Source organism: Hylobates moloch, unplaced genomic scaffold, assembly GCF_009828535.3.
Source record: "Hylobates moloch isolate HMO894 unplaced genomic scaffold, HMol_V3 SCAFFOLD_34, whole genome shotgun sequence".
In the NCBI taxonomy this organism is placed as follows: Eukaryota; Metazoa; Chordata; class Mammalia; order Primates; family Hylobatidae; genus Hylobates; species Hylobates moloch.
In genome coordinates this window covers 145,901-159,647 of record NW_026652309.1, presented here as the reverse complement: position 1 = coordinate 159,647, position 13,747 = coordinate 145,901, and positions in this window count along the sequence as shown.

Below are 13,747 nucleotides of genomic sequence, written 5' to 3'. Positions count from 1 at the left end.
CATCTATCCTCTCACTTGTTAGTTCACTGATCTCTCCATCCATTCATCCATCTGTCCATCATCCACCCACACATCCATCCATTCATCCATCTGTCCATCATCTACCCACACATCCATCCATTCATCCATCTGTCCATCATACACCCACACATCCATCCATTCATCCATCTTTCCATTATCCACCCACACAACCATCCATTCATCCTCCTGTCCATCTTCCTACTTGTTAGCCCATCTATCAGTTCATCTATTCATGCAGTCATTCATCCATCTTTCCTTCCATCCATCCATCCATCCATCCATCCATCCGTCCACCCTTGCTAGATTCTAGGGATTCCATGACCAACAAGGCTAATGAGGTACCTGCTTTCACGGGTCTAATATTCTTACTGTTCATTCTTCACCACCCTGTACCACCATGGAAAAGGGGGAACTGTGTAGTTTCCTGACAAGGCCTTCATAACATCCCCACTGAGCATCCACCTCTGGGTTTATCTAGTATGACTGTGCTTTCAAAACTGCCTCAGTCACTCCCTCATGTAAGGAAAAGCCACATTCATTGATGTAAAGACTGTGCCTAGATAATTGCCTTGGCAGAACCTCAAGCCAAACTCTCTCATCTTTTTTATTTTAGTTTTCAAATGGGCAGCCTTCCCACAGGGTCAAAATGGCCCAGCTTCAACCTGGGGGCTCAGCTGCTGGCCGGGCTGGGCACGTGGTGCTGTCTGCTTCAGGGATGCCACCAGCAGCAACATTCAAACATGGCCTGCCATATGCTCCATGTCTACATTGAACAGCTCATTTTGTTCAGCTCTCTCTGATGCAGAGCAGGATTTGAGCTCAAAAAAATCAAAATGAAATGAGCAGTGCCTGCTGCGCCTGGATGGGAACTAGTGTGGGAGGTTGGGGGTGTGTCTGGGCAGGGATATGTCAGCACTGTGGGCCCATCACAGTGGGCAGCTGGCTGGCATGGGCACAGTGCACAGAAGCCTCCAGCCAGGCCCCAATCAGTGCCCACAGGCAGTGGGGCTGCCCTGTACCCACTCCTTAGCATAGCCCAACAGGGGACTAGGTGAGGCCAGAGAGACCAAGGCCTGATTTCAGCAGGGTGACCGTGGGCACTGGCCATGCAGAGCTGCTGCCTCATCCAGAAGGACACCCTGCCCTTGAGCCAGGGTCAAGGCCGACTCAGGGTGGGCAGAGCCAAGGAAGGAGGCCTCTTGGTCACTGATATGACCAACCCTCCTCTGCAGGCACCAGCTAGTTTCTGCTCTGTGGCTGCCCCTTGCCTGGTTCTTACCCCAGGTCATGGTGGGTAGAGCAGGGCCTCTGCCCTTCAGTCTGGTCTGTGCTAACAGACCAAAGTGAACTTCAGCAAACACTCTAGCAAGAAACTCTGGGTCTGTAGCATGAGCCCACGGTGGCTGGAGCGGGCTCTCATTGACTCCCTAGAGCCGTCTGTGTAGTCCCTCCCTGACCATGGTCAGCAAGGGCATGTTGGTAGCTTGGAACTGGCCATGGTGGGAATATTTACATGATGGAAATTGGCAAATGCTATAAATCTTCCTCCTCCCCAGAGTGCCGGAGGTTACATTTATCAGCACCCCACTGGTTTGATGCCCTGAAGTCTGAATTCCTCAACATAGCATTCAAGGTCCCTCCTGGTTTTCTTATCCAACTCACAATGGCTACAGAGAAACAGAGAGGTGGAGGAGGGATTTCTTGGCTCATATAATTTAATTTCCAGGACGTCCTGAGACATAGCTAGATCCTAGGGTGCCAACTGTGTGCTCAAGACGGGTCCAGCCCCACCTTCCAGCTCTGCCTTCTCCACGTGGTGATCTCTGCAAGCTCTAGGTCAACTTTATTCTTGGAGTTCCCCAGAAGCTTTGGGACTGCATCTCTCTGGCCTCATGGACATCTTGTTTTTCCTTTGAACCGGTCCAATGAAATGGAATGTTCTAGATGGCCAGGCCTGGCTCATATGATCGTCCTTTAAGCAGGACGGGCAGAGTCAGCCCCACTAAACCCCAGGGTCAAGCCCTGGGAACGGGAAGAGTGTTTCTCCAGGGAGACCCTGAGGGGCTGTTTCCAGAGGAAGGAGCCAGGCTGTGTTGATAGAACCCTGCCTGGGCTTTGCTTCCACCCTCTGCCTCTGCGAAATAGTCCATCCCCCCAACCACTCTTCCTTTCCATGTTCCAGGCTCTTTGTGTGGGAGGCCACCACCCTGCAAACACCCTTCCCGGTCTTTGCATGGTTTTAAATCATCCTTCATGGCACCCAAGGCCCCCTTCCCATCCCAGCCTCAGCTCTGGAAGCTCCCCTCCCCATTCGCAGAGCTTGCCCACCCCCCACCCCCGGCCCATGCTCCCTTTCCCTGCCTGAGGGGCCTCCTTGCCTTTCACCGCTGGCCTGGAAGTGCTTTCCAGCTGGTTGTGTTTCTCTTTGTACCTCCCACAGCTTCCAGCATGGCTTTTGGCTTTTGTCCTGGCGGTCAGCACCCTAGTGGAGGGGAGGGGTGTGTCACCAGCTTGCCCTGTTCCAAGGCTGCGTGAGTGGTTGTGGAGCCTGGGCTTCTCCTCACCTTCCGAGTCAACCACGGCCTAGCTGGTGACCTGAGTCTGTGACAAGCCCCCCTCAGCCTCAGTCTCCTCATCTGTAAACTGGGGAGATGGTGGGACTGCTGCATGGGCACGCTGTGTGTCTTGTGCCTAACACACCCCTGCACAACTGCCACACCCTGTGTGATGGCTGTTACCGCCATTATTGTGTGATTCCTGCCTGGCCATGGCCTGGCGCTGGCGGTTGGATGGGACTTGCACATAGTGGATGCTCAGATATTCACCGTGGAGTTCCCTCCCACCAGAACTTCTCTCCCACTGGTTCTCAAGGACAGTCACTTACAAAAGGCAATTTCTTGGTGGCCACAGATTTTCAAGGTCATCCCCTGTGGACAGCTCTCATTCCCCAAGGGCAGCACTTAGTAGGGCCTTTTCAGCAGTCTCCCTGTCTCCATTGTGACAAAGACCCACAGGCTGGGCAGCCTCAACATCGCTCATTTTCTCACCATTCTGGTGGCTGGGAGTCCAAGTCCATGGTGTCTGCAGGGCTGGTTTCTCCTGAGGCTTCTCTCCTTGGCTTGTGGATGCCGTCTCCACCCTGTGACCTCCCAAGGTTGTGCCTCTGTGTGTGTCACTGTCCAAATTTCCTCTCCTTAAGAGGACACCAGTCCCACTGCATTAGGAGCCACCCCAGTGACCCGATTTTACCTCCGTTAGCTCCTTAAAGGTGCTACCACAAATATAGTCACATTCTGTGCTGCTGGGGGTTGAGACTCAGCATATGAATCTTGGGGAATGCAGGTTAGCTGGCTTGATGTCCCATGTAACGTGGGTCTCCCAGCATGAATGACCCATCTCACTGGAGTGGGCAGGGCACGGCCCATGCCTGGCTCAGCCCTGATGCCTGCAGGAAGTGGGTGTCATTGGTAGAGGAATCGGAGGAATGGACTCCCCTGCATTTGGGCCACTGAGTCCTCTGCTGCTTTCACTGTGGTGTGAGGCAACTTGGAAAGGAGAGTGGAGTCAGGGAGAGCCCTGCATGGAGGCCATTCTGAGACAGGCAGGCGCCCCAGCCCCTCTCCAGCTGGCTTGGTACAAATGCTCGCTGACCAGCTCCCAGCAAAGCTGACTCCTGGCATTATCACATGATTCAACTGTTCTCTGTGCGGCAATATTAATAATGCTCACTATTGTTGCAAGCGCAGCAGGAAGCGGCCGTGTGATGGGGTGGTGGAGGGGGGCATTGCTGTAAACACGGGCTTGCTGGCAGAGAGCTCATCCTGTCCTTAGGGCAGAAATTAATGTCACCTCTCAGAATCAGAATTCCGATTAGAGCTGCACTCAGGAAGTCCCTCCAGATGGGAGAGGACATTGTCTGAAGTCCTTAGCAGAGCCGAGAGCTGTGTCCCTTGCAGAGCCAGCCTGCCTCCTCCTGTGGTGAGAGTGGCAGCTGGTCTGGGCTCGTCCTCTTCGGTGAGATGCCTGTGAGTGCCCGGGAGGAGCTGCCCCATGCAGTGGGGGTGTGCCTCTCCATGGACCGGAGGTCAGGAGGCTGATGTATGTCCTGCATCCCTCACAGTGACTCCAAAGATTCAACCAGCCAGAGGGAGGCTGAGCTTTTCTACTAGCTGGAAATTTCAGAACCCTTGGCCCACATTTGTCAAACTGCCAGCTCAGAAGTGGGTGGTATTCAAATTCTTTTCAGTGGTGGTTCTCCAAGGAGGGTCCCCACCCTAGCGGCATTAGCATTACTTTGGGAGAGTTGGGGACTCCCATTCTCTGCCCCTCTACCCCCAGACCTGCCGAATCAGGAGCTTGGGCTGGAGCTCAGGAACCTGCCTGTGCCCCAGCCCTGAGCTGCCGTCCAGCGGAAACATGGTGGAACCATGGAGGGATTTTAAATGTCTTAGTGGCCATGTTGAAAAAAAAGTGGAACGAAACAGTGAAACTAATTTTTATTGTGGTGAATGTATTTAACAAAATTTAACCATTTTAACCATTTTTTTATGTGTACAGTCAGCGGCATTAGGTACATTCACAGAGTCATGGAAACCATGGCCACCGTTCATCTCCAGAATTATTACATCTCTCCAACCTGAAACTCCATCCCCATTAAACACGCACTCCCAGCCGCACTCTTCCCAGCCCCTGGCCCCCACCATCCTATTGTTTATTTCTATGAATGTGACTGCCCTAGGGACCCCAAACAGGTGGAACCATACTGTATTTGTCCTTTTGCCTCTAACTGTTTTCACTTAGCGTGATGTCCTTAAAGTTCACCCATGTTATAGCGAGTGTCAGAATCTCCCTTTTTTTTTTCAGACTGAGGTCTTAACTCTGTCACCCAGGCCGAAGTGCAGTGGCACAATCTCAGCTCACTAAAACCTCTGTCTCCCGGGTTCAAGCAATTCTTGTGTCTCAGCCTCCCGAGTAGCTGGGATTACAGGTGCGCGCCACCATGCCTGGCTACTTGTTGTATTTTTAGTAGAGACAGGGTTTTGCCATTTTGCCCAGGTTGGACTCAAACTTCTGGCCTCAAGTGATCCACCCGCCTTGGCCTCCTAAAGTGCTAGGATTACAGGCATGAGCCACCATGCCTGGCCTCTCTTCCCTTTTTTTTTTTTTCCCCCCAAAACAGAGTCTTGCTCTGTCACCCAAGCTGGCACGATCTCAGCTCACTGCAACCTCTGCCCCCTGGGTTTAAGCAATTCTCCTGCCTCAGCCTCTCGAGTAGCTAGGATTACAGACGTGTGCTCCCACGTCTGGCTAATTTTTGTATCTTTAGTAGAGACAGGGTTTCACCATGTTGGCCAGGCTGGTCTGGAAGTCCTGACCTCGTGATCCACCCACCTCGGCCTCCCAAAGTGCTGGGATTACAGGCATGAGCCACGGGACTCAGCTTCTCCTTCCTTTTTAAGGCCGCATAACATTCCATCATAGGGCACACCACATTCTGTTTATCCCTCATTCAGGAATGAATATTTGGCTCACTGTTTTTACAGCTGCTGCACCATTTACGTTCCCACAACAGTTCCCAAGGTTCCAGTTTCTCCACATCTTCACCAATATTTGTTATTTTCTGTGTTTTGATAGTGACCATCCTAATGGGTGTGAAGTGGTATGCAGTCAGTTTCTTGAATGAGTTTGTTTAACCTAGTATTGCAGGAATGGTATTATTTCAGTGTGTAAAAATACTCAGAGTATTAATCGAGTATTTTACACATGGTTTTAAAATTTTTATTTTGGAGGAAGCTTTTGAAATCGGTGTGCATTAGACACTCACACCCCAGCTCTGCTCAGACCAGACCCATTGAAGGCACTTGGCACAGGCCCGCCCCTTGATGCCCTGTGGACAGCATGGCGCTGGGCGAGTCTCCCCGCAGCTCCAGAAAGGGACAGAGGACATAGCTTACCAAGTGTGATTTTTAGGGCCTGCAGCTCTATTCATTTTAATGAAGGGGGTGATTTTTGAGGAGGTGAAATCTTCGGACAGTTTTTTTCCTGACTCACTGCCTTCGGGGAGAATTGGGTATCTGTGCTCAGACACAGAGGCTGCAGGTCTCGGGGCTCCTCCAATTGCTGGTTTGAAATGACTTGGAACGGTGGAGAGGCTGAGCTGGGGAGGTGTTTGGAAACACCAATTCGGAATGCAACAAGACTGGCGCAGCCTGGCATTACTGCTCAGTAGAATAATATGTGGCCCGCAGAGCCGCCTGTGGGTGCTTGGGATAAAACCCAGATTCTGTGGCCTATTTCCTTCTTCTTCAGAAAAGGACTCTGTTGGGGGCATGCAGTCCTGGTCTCCAAGAGACTCACTCTTTCTCTCTTGGTGTGTGTTCTCTCTTCCCCCTCCCTCTCGCTCTTTTCTCCCACTCTCCCCCTCCTCCCTCTCTGTCTTTCTCCATCTCCCTCCCTTCCTCTACCTCTCTTCTCTCTCCCCTCACCCCTAGCCCCTCTCTCTCCTCCCTCTCCCTGTTACCAGCAAACCTGCTGAGGTCACCTCTTCCACCTTGAGCCAGCTGTGGGGTGTGGGGCCCGAGTGCCAGCTGTTTCCTCCAAAAATATCACCCACGTGAGCCAGCACCGTTGGGTCTGGAGTTGGGAGTTGGGAATCGGGCCATCGGAACATCTCCCCTTCTGGGTTGATTACTGTCAACAACTGTCAGCCCTCCCTGGCCCTGTTTCCGGCTGGAATGCATTTCTGTATCGCTGTCTAGCAAGGCTGTAAATTGGCAGCGTGGATTGGGCGGCAAATTTCTAGCCGCTTCCCTCTCAGAACATGCATTTCTCCTGATTTGTATTACTCGCTTTACGGCTGGAGACAGGTGCACGTGGTGGGCAGTGGGCACAGGAGCCTTGACCTGACAAGGTCCTCGAGGCAAGGCGAGGTCTCAGGAAGTCTGATTTCGGAAGGCGCTGCCAGAGACTGCACTTCAGTGTACTGTGGTCCTGGTCCAAGGGGCCAGGCCGGGAGCAGCAAGGCCGTTCATGCTCAGAGGCCCACGTGGAAGAGATGGAGCCTCCCCATCCCTTGAGTTTTCTGAGGGGTGCACATGTTCTCTCTTAGGGGCACGCTGCATTCGAGGCACCGAGAAGCCACCTGCTTCCTCAGACACATCACAAGCAGAAGTCTCACCTGCCTTTGCTCTTTTGCTGTTAAATGGCAAGTGCTGATTAAATGGCAAATGCTGATCAAGAAAGTAAAGGTGTCCATTGGCTTCGCGCTGGCCCTTTGGTCTCAAGAGACAGAGAAGACAGATGAAAGTGAAAGATGAGTTTGCAAGCTTCCGCCCAAACTTTTTTCTTTTTTTTTTTTTTCTCTTTTTTTTTGAGACAAAGTCTCGCTCTGTCCCCCAGGCTGGAGTGCAGTGGCGCAATCTCGGCTCACTGCAAGCTCCGCCTCCCGGGTTCACACCATTCTCCTGCCTCAGGCTCCCGAGTAGCTGGGACTACAGGCACCTGCCACCATGCCCAGCTAATTTTTTGTATTTTTTAGTAGAGATGGGGTTTCACCGTGTTAGCCAGGATGGTCTCGATCTCCTGACCTCGTGATCTGCCCGCCTGGGCCTCCCAAAGTGCTGGGATTACAGGCGTGAGCCACTGCACCCGGCCAAACTTTTTTGACTGAGGTGATTGTGTGAGCTGGTTTTTCTCCCCAAACCTCTGATTTCCCATCTGTCAGATGGGCTGATAATGGCACTTGCTGTACAGCCCAGTGAAATCGCGTGTGGAGGAGTTAGTGTCCTGGAGGCTGCCGTAACGAACCGCCGTCAGCTGGGCGTTAAGACAACAGCAGTTTATTCCTTTAGGGGTCTGGAGGCTGGAAGCCTGAGATGGAGGTGTGGGCAGGGCTGGTTCCTTCAGGGGCTCTGAGGGAGGATTGCTTGAACCCAGGAGGTCCAGGCTGCAGTGAGCTGTGATTACATGGCCGCACCCCTGCACCCCTCTCCCGGCTTCTGGTGGCTGCCAGAGAAAGCCCTTGATGTTCTTTAGCTTGTGGCCACATCACTCCAGTCTCTGCCTTGGCCCTCATACCACTTTTTCTGTGTGTCTGTGACTTCTCTTGTCATTGGATTTAGGACCTACCCTCATCCAGGTTGGCCTCAGCAAAGACGCTTTTTCCAGATAAGATTGCACACACCGGTTCCAGGTGTACATATCTTTCTGGGGGCCACTGTTCCACCCATGACAGTGGGTCAGTGTTTTGTCCATGGAGAAAGGCCTCACAGGGTTCGGTAGGACTGCTGGTTATGGGGGTGGGGCTCACTGCAGACGTGCCCTGAGCCCAAGATCACCCATTCCCCGCAGCAGGTGCAGCTGATGGCAGAGGCGGCCGCTTTGCCCAGGGCAGCACTTTTGGTTCTTATCTCCGCTCGTCAGTTTCTATCATACCCCGACAAATACATCCCCTCCCATCACGGCTGTTTCTGGGGCCTATAAGGATCTCTCTGCCACCGCTAATCCTTACAGCTTAGGCAAGTTCGTGGTGCCTTGGAGATGAAACCTGAGAGATGTAAAGACTCCCATTCTTGGAAGTTCTAAAAGACACATTAAGATGAAAGAGGGATTTCAAACTTTACATCCCGGGGTAGCTTTCCAATCGGCTGTGCACAGAGCTAGGAGAGGGGAGTGTCTGGCTTCCAGGCCAGCCACAGTGGAGTTTCCACCAGGAAGGTTCTGGCCCCGTCTGCCTCCCCAGCTCCCTCCCCACGCTCCCCTCTTCGGCATCCTAGTTGCGTCTCTCTTCCCCCAAAGCCAAGGCCACCCCGCTCCAGGCATGGCCCATGCCGTCCCCTCTGCTAAGTATACACCCCATTCCCTGTGTCTGGCCAATTCCATCTAACCCTCAGGCCTCAGCTTAAGCCTTCCACCCCGGAGAGGCCATCTGGACAGCCCCGTGCCTGGCACGTCCCCCTGCTGTGTTCTCCTAAGTACACACGTGTGCTCCCTCACAGCCATCGTCAGAATTGAAATTATACAAACATTGGCATCATTCAGTCGGTGATCGTCTTGAGGGCAGCTTCATGAAAAGCACCCAGCACACAGTTGGTGTCTGTTGCATGCACCATTTGCAAAGCCTGTGCATTCTCATTGAATTCCAGCCACAGCCCTCTTAGTGGGAGTTGTACCAAGAGCATAGAGAGGTGAAGGGACCCCCCGATGATGCCAGGCATGTGAGGGGGCACTAGGCACTCACCCGGAGAGTGACTGCAAATCTGGGCTCTTACCAGTGGTCTCTAGCCACTGTCCCTCAGGAGTGTGAGCAGCTACAGGAATCCCCTGCCCGGAGAGCAAGCCTCCCTCTGCAGGCAGCTCTTCCTGCTGTGTGGGGAAATGCAGAGAGGGAGCCGGTCAGCACCAGGGCCTGGGGTCTGGAGCTGGAAAGGGCTGAAAGCACTGGAGGAGGGACCATTCAGGGGTGCGCCTTGCTCTGGAAGGCATTGATCTTGCCACTAACGGCCATGGAATGAAAGGGTGCAGGAAGGAAAGATGCCATCTCCAGCCAGAGGCTTCCAAGTGCAGTGCTCCCCTCCCCACAGGGTCCCCAGGGGTGGGAAGATCTCACCACAATTTCTATTGACTGTGACTTTGTCGCCACTGAAAACAAAATAAACAGGCCCAGCCATTCTGGAAAACCACGTGTCAGTGTCCAGTAAAGCTGAGTGTGTGTATTTCCAGGGATCCAGCAACTCTCTTCCTAACAAGGCCTAACAGAAACGCATGCCCAGGTGCAGCCAAAGCCGTGTTCTGGAAAGTTCATAGCAGCACTCCTCCTAACAGTCCAAAGTTGGGAGTGAACCAGGTGCCCATGCACAGTGCACTAGTGAATAGGGTGTGGCATGTCCCACAGGGGAATAAGGTCAGGAGTGAGCCAGGTGCCCATGCACAGAGCACTGGTGAACAGAGTGTGGCATGTCCCACGGGGGATGATAGGACAGGGGTGACCCAGGTATCCACACACAGTACACTGGTAAATAGAGTGTGGCATGTCCCATGGGGGATGATAGGACAGTGACGGCAAGGCCTGCCAGCCATGTGGATGGGTCTCAGATGTGCTGTGGAATATGAGTGGCAGCTTCCATATGTTACTCATTTCTATGGAGCTAAAGACAGGGAGGGGCAGCTGGTCCTTGTAATGGGAGCCTTTACAGCCCTTTTCCGTGGGGACACTGGCGGGGAGGGGACACAAGGTAGGCTCCTGGGGCCGACGTCTTCCCCTCGGCTGGCTGGTGGCTGCATGGCAGTGTGCATTTCTAAGAGTCCCTCACTCAGAGTGGATTCTTTCCTCCATGAGCGCAACACTTCAATTTCAGAAAAGCACTGAGGGGTCTTTATTCCATTCCAGAACAGGAGGAGATGTCATAATCCTGGACAGAATGGAAGCTACCAAAAGGGACTCACGTGAAGTGCGTAGACCTAATTTTGATCAAAAGAAGCTAGGCAGAAAAGGAAGCTTTCTGGATGCTTTCATTGATAGGAAATGCTGAACAGTCAAACTCATCTCCGCTATCCAAAGCCAGGGTGGAGGTTGTGTTTCAGGATGGAGGGTGTTTCACGGCTGAACGGAATCAAGGGGCCTTCTGGGATGCAGCTTGCACAGAGCCCCCTTGTGAAAATCCATGTGCAGCTGTACACTTAGGATGCGCATGTTTTCTCTGGAGATGTTATACTTCAAAAAAAAAAAAAAGGAGGAACTGCGCTTCCTCGACATTTATGACACAGGTGGATGTGAGTCTCCTCCCCCTGCCAGGGTTCCGGTGCCGGGATGTGAGGGGCAGGGCGTGTGCAGAAAGCAGTGGCCCCCATCATTTGTCCAGCGCTGGCTTATGGAGGCCCACTGGATGTGCACTAGAATGAGAGGATTTATGAATAGTATCGAGTTCTAACTCAACCCACGCTCAGGGACTAAACCAAGCAGCTTTAACACAGCCCTGCCAGGAAACCGCAGCCTGGAGACATTCCTCACCACGAAAGCATTGAGCGATGTGGGGCTGACACACATTCCTCACAGGCTGCGGCTACCACCAGCCACAGGCAGAGGCTCAAAAGCAAACAAAAGCCTACGATCCAACCACATCTGAAAGATGTCAGCCCCAAACATGTGAAGTTACCAAGATGACTTTTTGAATGCATATCTATACATTCCATTGCATTGTCATTAAAGACAAATCTCGCCAGGCGCGGTGGCTCACGCCTGTAATCCCAGCACTTTGGGAGGCCGAGGTGGATGGATCACCTGAGGTCGGGAGTTCATGACCAGCCTGACTAACATGGAGAAACCTAATCTCTACTAAAAATACAAAATTAGCCAGGCATGGTGGTGCATGCCTGTAATCCCAGCTACTCGGGAGGCTGAGGCAGGAGAATCGCTTGAACCTGGGAGGTGGAGGTTGCAGTGGGCCGAGATCGTGCCATTGCACTCCAGGCTGGGCAATAAGAGCAAAACTCCATCTCAAAAAAAAAAAAAAAAAAAAAAAAGACAAATCTCCCCAAGTGTCTTCTTTAAGTATTTATTTACCAGTGGAGGGTTCAGAGCAGCAGTAAATACATTTATAAACATATAAATATTTTTATACTAAGGGTGCATGCCAGAAATTCTCTTCCGTCCATGGCGTACATGAGCACAGAGTTCAGAGAGCACCCATGCAGGAGAACTTACGGATCTGGCTCCGAATTCTAAATTAGGACAAGATGCAATTGCTGAGCAACTCAGCTGCGGAAGGGGCCTCACCTGGCCTCAGGAGGCTTCTGAGAGTTCCTGTTCTTGGCCACCTTGCACCTGCTTGCTCAGCGCTTCCTGGGCATGTGGGTGTGTCATGTGTCAGGAATCACCTGATTCCCCTTCCTGGGCTCAGCAGCCTCAGTGCTTCTCCCGCTGCTGGGAAGCCCCGCCCTCTTGTCAGGTGTCAGGTGTCAATCAGGATTCCGTCTGGGGAAAAAACCCATGCGATAAGGGATTTTTTATTGGGCTTAAAACCTTACACGGTGTGGGAGAAGCTGAGGAGGTAAGATTCGGAGAGGTCAGAGGTCAGAGAAAAGTCGCAAACAGGATGGCTGAGTGGACATGGTAGAGAAATGCCTGGACGCTGTGGCCCTGCTTCACGTGGTGCACCTCGGGGCAGGGCAGACAGCTGGGGAGGGATGTCGGAAGCACAATGGGGGAAGCAAGGACCCCCAGACCCACGAGGATGGGACAGACCCAGCATCTGCCTTGCACACATCAGTGATGACCTGCAAGTGAGGCTGGCAGGAGGTGGAGGAGCTGTGGGCAGTACTGGTGAGCCCGCAGGGCAGGCAGGTGTCCTGAGCTGTTCCAGTGCCCCGGGTGTGCACTCACCTCGCAGATGCAGGGGCCGCTGCCTCATGTTTCTTTCTAAATCTCATGTCCCCCTCATTGCCAACCCTGACCCAGACCTGTATGGGCAAGAAATGTCTTTCATCCTAGCTGAATTGACACATTGCCAAACTATCCCAGAATCCAAAACAGAGACTCAATAGGGTAGAGACCCCTGTCTCCATTTCTTTAGTTCTGGTGTGGTTTGATATTGCAATTGCACTTGGATGAACTTAGCATTGACTTTCGGATCGTGTTTTGAGAAATTGCATTTATAGCAGCAATGGCTTGGGATTTTTTTTGTTCATGACTGTTATTGCGTCCCTTCTTTTACTTGGCAGGTACATTTGTCATTTTTTTTCATTTTGAGATCTACACACTTAAATCCTTTGATTTCTGCATCATTAATAACACTTCCCCAGGTCCTAATGAAAGGCGTCTTTGCCTCTCTCAGCATCTGAGCAAACAGTTCTGCGTGGATGGTCCCGTCACAATCAGGCCAAGCTTCTTCAGTGGCTTCTAAAGCCTTCCCTCGCCTGGCCTGTGGTGGCATCCAAACCTCACACCTGGTCACTCCCTGTGCACACACACACACGCAGGCTGTGCACATGCTCCTGTACACATGCACCTGCCCACACCTACAAATGAACATGTGTGCATGGGCATGCGCACACAGCACACATATATTCACACACAGTATCCACACACACTCGTATATACACAGACATCCACACACAGCACACACGTATACCCACACATATCCACACACATGTATCCACACGTAGCACACATGTGTCCACACACATCCACACACAGCACACATGTATACACACATATCCACATGTATCCACACACATCCACATACAACACACATGTAATCCAAACACACTCATATCCACACACATATCCAAAAACATGTATACACACACATATCCACACACAGCACACCTGTATCCACACACATCTCCACACACAGCACACATGTATATACACATATTCACACATAGCACACACATACACATGTATCCACACACAGCACACACAGATGCACAGGCCCTGTAGACCCTCCACTGTAGCCACTGATGTGGTCCTCCCATGGGCCTTGTCTCCTCCTGGGTCTCTGTAGAGGCCACTCCTAGGCCAGGGATGTCCCCTGTCACCCACTCTTCCTCTGTTTTCACTCCGGCCAGCTCCAGCTCGTCACCCTCCGGATTTCAGCTTCGGTCCATCTCTTTTGACCCTGTCTCCCTGACTCCCATTCTTTAGGGAAAGTGTCATCCTGACACAGGCCTCAGTCATCCCTGTGCTGTGGGCATTTGCCCCGCCTGTTTCCCATCCAGTGTCCCCCGC